This window comes from Bos javanicus, chromosome 4 (assembly GCF_032452875.1).
Source record: "Bos javanicus breed banteng chromosome 4, ARS-OSU_banteng_1.0, whole genome shotgun sequence".
Classification (NCBI taxonomy): domain Eukaryota; kingdom Metazoa; phylum Chordata; class Mammalia; order Artiodactyla; family Bovidae; genus Bos; species Bos javanicus.
Window position 1 is genome coordinate 103600783 of NC_083871.1, and position 9534 is coordinate 103610316.

A 9534-nucleotide genomic window follows, 5' to 3' on the forward strand; every position below is an offset into this window, starting at 1 on the left:
ACTATATAACACGGGGAACAATATTCAATATCTTGTAATAACCTATAATGTAACATAATCTGAAAAATACGACTGACCCACTTTGCTGTACACCTGAAACTAACACAATATTATAAACCAAATATAGTTTAAAAAAATCTCAATCCAGAGTGTTCCTGTGCTTATTCTCATACTGCGAGTTAACTACTTGTTAACTTGTCTACTTGTTACTAGTTTCTTTTTTACTTTGTGACCTTTTTTCAAACCATCGTGCCAGTTTGTATCATTTCTGGAGCATCGCTTAATGTTCAGTAATATACTGCATGCATGCCTGTGTGCCAAGTCGCTTCAGTGTCTGACTCTTTGCGACCTTATGGTCTGTAGCCCGCCAGGCTCCTCTGTCCATGGGATTCTCCAGGGAAGAATACTGGAGTGGGTTGCCATTTCTCCTCCAGGGGATCTTCCCAACTCAGGGATCCTCCAGGGTATCTTTGCAACCCAGGGATGGCACCTTCATCGGCTATGTCTCCTGTATTGGCAGGCAGGTTCTTTACCACTAGCGCCACCTGGGAAGCCCTCAGTTATGCAGGGACAATGGCAGGATTGCAGTGAGAGGTGGATGCTGGCTAAGTGAGCCCCACTCACTGGATTACTGTTCTACACCTTTGAAAAACTACACACGACTACATATCATGGCACTTTGGTCACACAAAATGAGAACACTAAGACTCAGACTCACTACAACTTACCCAGAGTCTTCTTGGGTCGTATGGTATTACTTTTCTTTAAGAGGTTTAGACTGTGAGTATTTACTGGGTGGGTTTAGAGGAAGTGAGAAACTAAGCAGGAAGAGATACAGCCCCTTGTGTGAGGACAGGTGCTGACACCTAAACGCCTCTTGGGGGCGCTGTTCTCTCTTCAGAATAGCACTTAGTAGGAGTCTGAGGGCTTAGGCTCACCTGTGGTCCCTTCCCTCCTGTGATCAACTGATGTGTTCAGTCCATGAATGATTCTGATGCTGCCATCAAAACCCTTCACACGTTCCCGTCAGTGAGGTCAGGGAGACCCGGTTCAGAAATCCTGCTTTGCTGATTTCCTGTCCTCAGGAGGAAAGTGGAATATTTCTGACCAGGCAGTGCAAAGGCACGAAGCATACCCTTGGGCACACTTCAACTCTCACTCTGAATAATTAATCTTGTGCATTATTTTATAACTCTCGACTCTGCAGAATGTTTACTCACAGTGTTTTGAGTTGAACCATTTCAGATAACTTTTTACCCAGTAATTCCTCTTCTAGAAATTTCTTCCACAGAAACACCTGTACAGGGCACAGAAGTAAATGTGCTGGAATATTTATCGCAGCACTGCTCGTACTATTAAAAAAATTACAAATAATTTAAATGTCCATCCATAGGAGAATAATGAAGTAGTAATAATGATGGTATCTCCATACTGTGGAATTCTATATGTTAAAAAAAAAATGCTATAGAGCTATAGGATGTGACACAAGAAGCAAGTTGCAGGATGTATTAGCTTCATTTTTGTAAAAAAAATCATAAATACTTATTTTACATATATTAAAAGGTGTTTAGAAACACACGAAGTATACCAAACTCTAGCAAAAGGTTATTTAAAAATTTACATATTGCCTGCATGAAAACATTTTCTGTATTAGCTTTATAATTTTAAAAATGTGTTTATATTGGTTGTTTTAGAAAAAAAGGCACAAAGTCAGATTTGGTTTTCATCTTCAGCCAGTGTAAGTTTTTTGTGTCCCTTACAGGTTCCTGTTACCCTCCAGGGAGAAGGCTAATGCATGAGGCAGCGGTTTGGAGCAGGATTATTATTGAAGACATCATTCTTATCCTAAAGTCAATCTTTTGGCCAGCACTAGCTTTTTTTTTGGCTGCAGAGCATGTGGGATTTTGGTTCCCTAACCAGGGATCAAACCTGCTCCCCCTGCACTGGGAGTGTGGAGTCTTAACTGCTAGACCACCAGAGAAGTCCCAAGACTAGCTTTTCTTGACTGCAGAAGTTGCTTCCATCAGCAAATACAGCTCACTGTCAGAGCTGGTACCCAGGACGCTCACCAAGCGACCCAGCTTCCACGCGCTGGTGGGGCCCTTGTCATGAAGCTCTGAGTGCCAGGGCTGGGTATGTCCTTGGCCTCTGTGTTCCCAGCACCCAGTGCCCTGCTCAGTGTGTATTTGCTGCTCAGTAACTGTTAACAGAATTTGTTGAAGGAAGGCTGTTTGATCCCTTTCGGCTTGATTTTCAGATTTTGGGGCAGTGGGGTGTCTGTGAAGGTGGCTGGAAGTTCCTGGGTCATGGGTGTCTCCTGGGTTCCTAACTCTGTACAGTTGTGAGTTGGCTGAGCCACCTGAGCAGCACCTGGTAAAGTCTTAACACACAGGAGCAGACACTGTCCTGGACTCAGACAGGATGCCATGGAGTTGATGTGACGAGTTTTAGCAATTTGCAGAATGTTTCTCCTACACAGTTGCTGTTGTGTTAGTTGCTCAGTCATGTCCAACTCTTTGCGACCCCATGGACTATAGCCTGCAAGGCTCCTCTGTCCATGGGTTCTCCAGGCAAGAATACTGGAGTGGGTTTCCATGCCCTCCTCCAGGGGATCTTCCCAACCTAGGGATCGAACTTGCATCTCTTATGTCTCCTGCTTTGCAAGCAGATTCTTTACCACTAAGCCACCAAGGAAACTGTGATGTAAATGGTAATCACCTTAAATAATGGTAAGTGGGTTCATGGCTGAAGCAAAATCAATCACTTCTGGGGTGTCTTTGGAGCCTGGGTGCCAAAAAGGGATCTAAGTGGACTTGTAACTGCTCTGAGCTCCTTTCAAAGATGCTCTGGACTCCAAATCAGGCCCACCCACATGCCGACTCTCTCTCTGTTTCTGAAAAAGGAGGGTGGTCCCCAGTCGTGAGCTCTCAGAGCTGAGCCTCAAGCTCCCCTTCCTTCTGAAGGTCTCCCCAGCCTCCACCCCTGACACAGAAAACATGACTGGTGGCCCTGCTTTGCCCAGCTCCTGGCCCAGGCCCCCTGGCCTTGCTATCCCAGGTCCGTTGCCCCTCAGTCAAAATCTCAGCCAGACCTCAGAGTCCTTACTCCCAGTGATCTTTCCCGGCTTCTGTGAGATAAAAATTCTGACATAGGTGCTCTGAATGCAACTTAAATATGGGGCCTGTGGTCGGTTGATATTTAATGAAAATGCGCAAGAACTGAAAACAAAAACTATTCTTCCTTCCACACCCCCTAGTTCTACTGTACAGAGATAAATACCCATTAACCCTTTCTTGTGTGTTCTCATAACTATCTTCACTCCCGTGCCAGCGCCCACGCACACATCCTCGCCTTTTGGTGGCCAGAGATGGACACACCCTCTGCCAGTCTTATGCATCTTCCTTTTTTTTTTTCTTTTTTAGCTTAGCTTGGAGACTGCTCCAAATCAACAGACACAGATTTACCTTATTCTTTTTTAAACCAACTTCTATTTTGAAAGAACTTTATTTGCCTGCACTAGGACTTGGTTGTGTCCTGTGAGATCTAGTTCCTTGATCAGGGATTGAACCTGGGCCCCCTGCATTGCGAGCACAGAGTCTTAGCCACTGGCCCACCAGGGAAGTCCTTACCTTATTCTTTCTAAAGGGCTTTCCTGTTCCACTGTCTATATGGGAAACGCTTGCTGTATTCTTCCTGCCCAGCAGCCTGGGAGAGTAGCATTTCGTCCTTTGAGAGTTCCTTTGTCTCCTCCCCACCTTCAGTCCTATGACTTGGGTGAAGATGGCCTTGACCTCAGCTACAGCCTTGGACATACGACCCAGATCTTATCATTCAGACTAGTTCAAGGGTGGACACGTGACCCAGATGCCAGCAAGGTCAGTGAGGGCCACAGTTTTATCAGAATTATTAAGGTAAGAGAAGCTCTCTTTCTCCTGCTGAACATGCAACCAGGAAAATGTGGTCCTGGAGCAGTTTCCATCGTGTGGAGTCTGAGAATGAAGCCTATATGAAGAAGAATGGAGCCAAGATCGGGAGATGCTTGTCTTGATGGCATAGTTTTAAGAGTCTGGTTCAGGTTTACCTGGAGCCCTCCCTCTCCACCCTGAACTTTTAATTACATGTGCCAATGGATTCCTTTTTTGCCTAAGCAAATTGGGCAGGGCTTTCTGCAGTTCACCCTAGGAAGAGTCTTGCTATAGAAACTGGCATCAAGAATGAGGAATGGCAAGACTTCCCTGGTGGTCCAGCGGTTAAGAATCTGCCTTGCAGTGCAGGGGACATGGGTTTGATCCCTGGTTGGGGACCTGAGATCCCACGTGCCTTGGGGCAACTAAGCCCGTGCGCCACAACTACTGAAGCCTGCGTGACCTGGAGCCCACACGCCACAAGGAAAAGGTCCCACATGACTCAACAGAGATCCTGAGTGCTGCATCTAAGACTCAATGCGGCCAAATAAATAAATGAGGGATGGCAAGGGACCCCAGCATGCTGAATCAGCCGAGTCAAAGAAGGTGGAGATCCTTCTCTTGGTAGCAAGTTGGCCATTCTTATCACATAGTAATGAAGCAACTAATTAAATTGTGGCCATTCAGACTAAGGGCACTGTTCTACTTACATGAGGTGCCTAGACTAGTCAAATTCAGAAGGAGAGAGAGTAGAGCAGTGGTTGCCAGTGGCTGGGGGAGCTGGAAACAGAAAGTGGTTGTTTGCTGGATACCGAGTTTCAGTTTTGCAGGATGGAGGGAGCTCAGGAGATGGATGGTGGTGATGGCTGCACAAAACGTGAACGTACTGAGAGCCACTGAAAAATGGTTAAGATGGTAAATATTACTTTGCATGTATTTTAGTTAAAATAAAACATACACGGATGGAAAGAAACACAGCTCTATTAGGAGAAGCCCCTTTTTGCCTGGGACCTGCAAGCCAGTATGGCTGAGAGTCTGGTCAAGTTCTATTGGAAAAGCTGAATTTTCTGCAACAAGCTGAGGGCGCTGCAAGTACAGGCTGAGAGGCAGAAAACAGCCAGAAGAAGGTTGAGACTAAGGAGGCTAGTCACACGACCCGACACTTTGGTGTCTCTTGTATGGTTCACATCTATGAGCTCATAACTCCTAACAACCCACTGGAGTAGATGCTGATTTTCAGATAAGGAAAATAAAAGCAGGAGGAAGTTAAGCAAGGAAATCCTGATGAGGTAAAGCACGGAGTCCTGGCTATGACCTGGGCAGTCAGTGGTTTCTACTCCATGGCACTTGGGAAGAACAGCCTGGAAGCCCCTGGAATCCCAACTGGATTGTGTTGTCAGAGAAACCAGCGCTGGCTCCCGAAGCCTCTGCCCCAGGGCAATCTCCAGGTCCTGCTGCACCAGCCTGTGACCCGAGGTGCAGAAAAGCCCCAGCGTGGGGATGTGACGGCTGCCCTGTGCCCCCTCTCCTTCACTCTCACATGCTTCAATTTCCATGGACTCTCCTCTTACCCGAGAACAGTCTATGGAGAAGTTTTGGAAAACCGCTGGCCATACAAAATTATTCAGTGCTTCCAAGATTCATTCACCACAGTCCTCTTTTTATTTATTTATTTTTTTTGGTGGGGATGATATTAAGTTTTTCTTTAATTTTTAAACTTTTTATTTTGTATTGGAGGCTTCCCAGGTCGTTCTTGTGGTAAAAGAATGCGTTTGCCAATACAGGAGACATAAGAGCCACAGGTTTGATCCCTGGGTGGGAAAGATTCCCTGGAGAAGGGCATGGCAACCCACTCCAGTATTCTTGCCTGGAGAATTCCCAGGGAGAGAAGCCTGGAGGGCTACAGTCCAAGGGATCTCAAAGAAGTAGACACAACTGAAGCGACTTAGCACACGCATAGCTGATTAACAATGGACATCAAAGGGACTCAGCCATACATAGACATGTATCCCTTCTCCCCCCAACTCCCCTCCCATCCAGGCTGCCATATAATGTTGAGCGGGACCTGCTCAACTCCATTGAGCGGAGTTTCCTATGCTATACAGTAGGTCTTTGTTGGTTATCCATTTAAAATATAGCAGTGTGTACATGTCGACCCCAAGCTCCCTAACTATCCCTTTCTCCTATAGTGTAAAGAAACACTATTACAGTTGTCTTTTTAAATTTTTTATTTATTTATGTGGCTATGCTGAATCTTAGTGACAGCATGCAGGATCTTCCATCTTTGTTGCCACATGTGGAATCTTTAGTTGTGGCATGCGAACTCTTAGTTGCAGCATGTACTATTTAATTCCCTGACCAGGGATGGAACCTGGGTCCCCTGCATTGGGAGCACGGAGTCTTAGCCACTGGACCCCTAGGGAAGTCCCTCACCACACCCTCTTTTGTTGTGCACAAGTCCAGGAACTGACACTCATTTCCTTGTTTCATGTGTCTCACAGTTGACTCTGGGATTGGAAAATCTCCTGACTGAAGTCTTTTGGCTATGCTCATTACTTCTGCTTGAACAATCTGCTTGTGTGCGCTACTTGGGGTCCTAAGCTTAGCCTGTGTATTAGGGTTACGTTGAGGATGAGAAAAAGTCAGAGTCATCATCTGGCCTGATTGAAACTGGCAGAGGACAAATCACATCACTGGGGACCCAGGACAAAGAAAGACAGGACAGGGGAGTGGAGACTTATTTCAGCAGATGAGCCATGCTCTGGAGAGAAACACAGGACAACTTGACAGGGGGGGCTTTGCCCCAGTGGAGAGGAACCTCAACAGATAATGTCTCTTCTGTGCTACAAAAAGGACAATGACTTCCCTGGTGGCTTAGAGGGTAAAGAAGCTGCCTGCAATGAGGGAGACCCGGGTTCAATCCCTGGGTCGGGAAGATCCCCTGGAGAAGGAAATGGCAACCCACTCCAGTATCCTTGCCTGGAGAATCCCATGGACAGAGGAGCCTTGTGGGCTACAGTCCATAGAGTTGCAAAGAGTTGGACATGACTGAACGACTAACACTAACTAACTGACTTCCTGAACTCAAGAAAGAAGGACCTTGAATACCCCATGATTCCAAGCAGCATTATGAGTCATATGGCAAGACTCACATGGACTTGGCAATGAGAATTTGATTGTTGACAGCCAAGAATGGACTCGTGAAGGAGATGATGCCAAAATAAGTCATGTGACAAAATATATTCTACTACCAGGCTTTAGTTTCTCCTTGTGTTGGCTTCACAATTTTTTACTTTATTAACTTATGGACAATAAAGTGAATTATTTATGTTTGTTATTATAAATGATCTATTCCTACTCCTCTTATTGCCAAGAGCAAAGACCTTCTTGGTATCCCACGGTAATATGCAGTCTGCTTGCAGATCTCAGGTGATGCCATTGACTTATGGGGAGAAGGTAGTGTGATTTCTCAAGCCCAATCCAAAGGAATAAGAGGAAAAACCTATAACCAGTATATAGGTTCAGCCTTCATCTGTATGGAAATGCCTTTCCTAATATCCTCCCAGTTCAACACCTGCTCAGCCATAAGGACCCCCACACCCTATGCTCACATAATAAGCAGTGAGGAAGTTTCCTTCCAGATGACGGAGACAGGCCAGTAAAGGAAGCCCTTGCCTATTAGGAGACAATTGCTCTCATGGGTCTCATCCAGTGACCATTTTTCCTAAGGGTTTGTGATGTCTTGTGTTATATGGGGTCCCTGACATCAAGTATGAGATGGCTGGATGGCATCACTGACTTGATGGATGTGAGTCTGAGTGAACTCAGGGAGTTGGTGATGGACAGGGAGGCCTGGCGTGCTGCGATTTGTGGGGTCGCGAAGAGTCGGACACGACTGAGCGACTGAACTGAACTGAACTGACATCAAGTATATCCTTAAATCAGAGACTGTCAACTGGTACCTCAGAGGCTGAATCAATCCTGTAGATGTGTGTGTGTGTGTGTGTGTTGTTATTTTTTTGGCTTGTACAAGTTTTCTATTAAAATATGAATTGTTTGCCAGAACTAGAAATGATGAAGTTTCATATAACCACTCATATTTCCAACCCCTGTGGAAAATACCCAAACGCTGGGAAGTGCTGATAACAGTGGACTGGTGTTCCCACTTGGCCATGACCTGCTGACCTGAGTGAGGGGGTCCTCCACAGTCCCCCACTGATAGGATTTACTCCCTCTTTCCTTCAGATGTCTGCCCCTGGGCATTTGGGTTCACAATTCTGTGCCCTCCTGGTCTAGCAAACACCATAGCAGACACCATCATTCCAGAACAACTCTGCACGTGAGGACACGGGTGCAACATACATCACACTCTAACAGCTAGCAGAAAAATAACCTGTTCTAATGACATTTATTTGGCAGCATCAGGTCTTAGTTGCAGCATCCGGGATCTTTTGTGTGGCCCACAGGTTTGTCTAGTTGCACACGCAGGCTTAATTTCCCTGTGGCGTGTGAGATCTTAGTTCCCGGACCAGGGATCAAACCCATGTTCCCTGCATTAGAAGGCAGTTCTTAACCACTGGGCAACCAGGGAAGACCCTATTCTAGTGAAATTTTTGTTTGACAGTTTACGTATTTCCTGTGCCTATTCAGTTGCTCCAGTCATGTCCGATTCTTTGTGACCCTATGGACTGTAGCCCGCCAGACTCCTCTGTCCATGGGATTCTCCAGGCAAGGATATTGGAGTGGGTTGCCATGACTCCTCTAGGGGATCTTCCCGACACAGGAATCAAACCCTCGTCTCCTGTGTCTCCTGCATTGCAGGCAGATTCTCTATCCACTGAACCTGATTGTAAGCAATTCACCAGGCTTTGTATGTCCTTGCCTTAAGAATTTTGGTGGGGCAGAGAGCACAGCAGCTTGAAAATGAAGCTGATTTATACTAAGAACCTAAGGTCACTGATGAGATGATGGGGTGTCCTGGAGAGTGACCTTGGAGAAGTGGTGGAGTGAGGAGGGTGGGCCCCAGCCCAGGAAGGGCAGAGAAGTCTGGAGGCTCCTTCAGGGCAGCAGGGCCACCACAGCTCCATGAGAGCCTATGGAGGGGCCACATGGCCCAGTGGCCTGGAGAGGCAGCTCTGGCCCCAGCACCCCAGGGCTAGCAAAGACTCCACATCTCATGAAAGCCAGGAAGCAGAGTCTGCTCAGCTCAGAGGACAGGTGTCAGCCAGGATGTCCCTTGTAAGCTTTGGGGATTCTGATACAACCTTGAAAGGACAGCAGCTCTCAAAACAGAACGAGATGAAAAGGAATGAAGGACTGACACGTGCTACAACCCGGATGCTGCTCAAAAACAGGCTAAGTAAAAAGAAGCTAGGCACCAAAGGCCACATAGTGTATGACTCCACTGATGCAAAATATCCAGAACACACAATCTCACAGAGACAGAAAGCAGCTAGCAGTTGCCAGGGGCTGGGGGAGAGGGGGATGAGGCGTAACTGCTTGATGGGTACCAGATTTCTTTCTAGGATGGTGAACACATTCTGGAATTAGGTAGTGATGATGGCTGTGCAACGTTGAGGGAGACTGTTAGGAGGCTGGGGTTGCAATCAGACAAGAAGTGAAATGGACT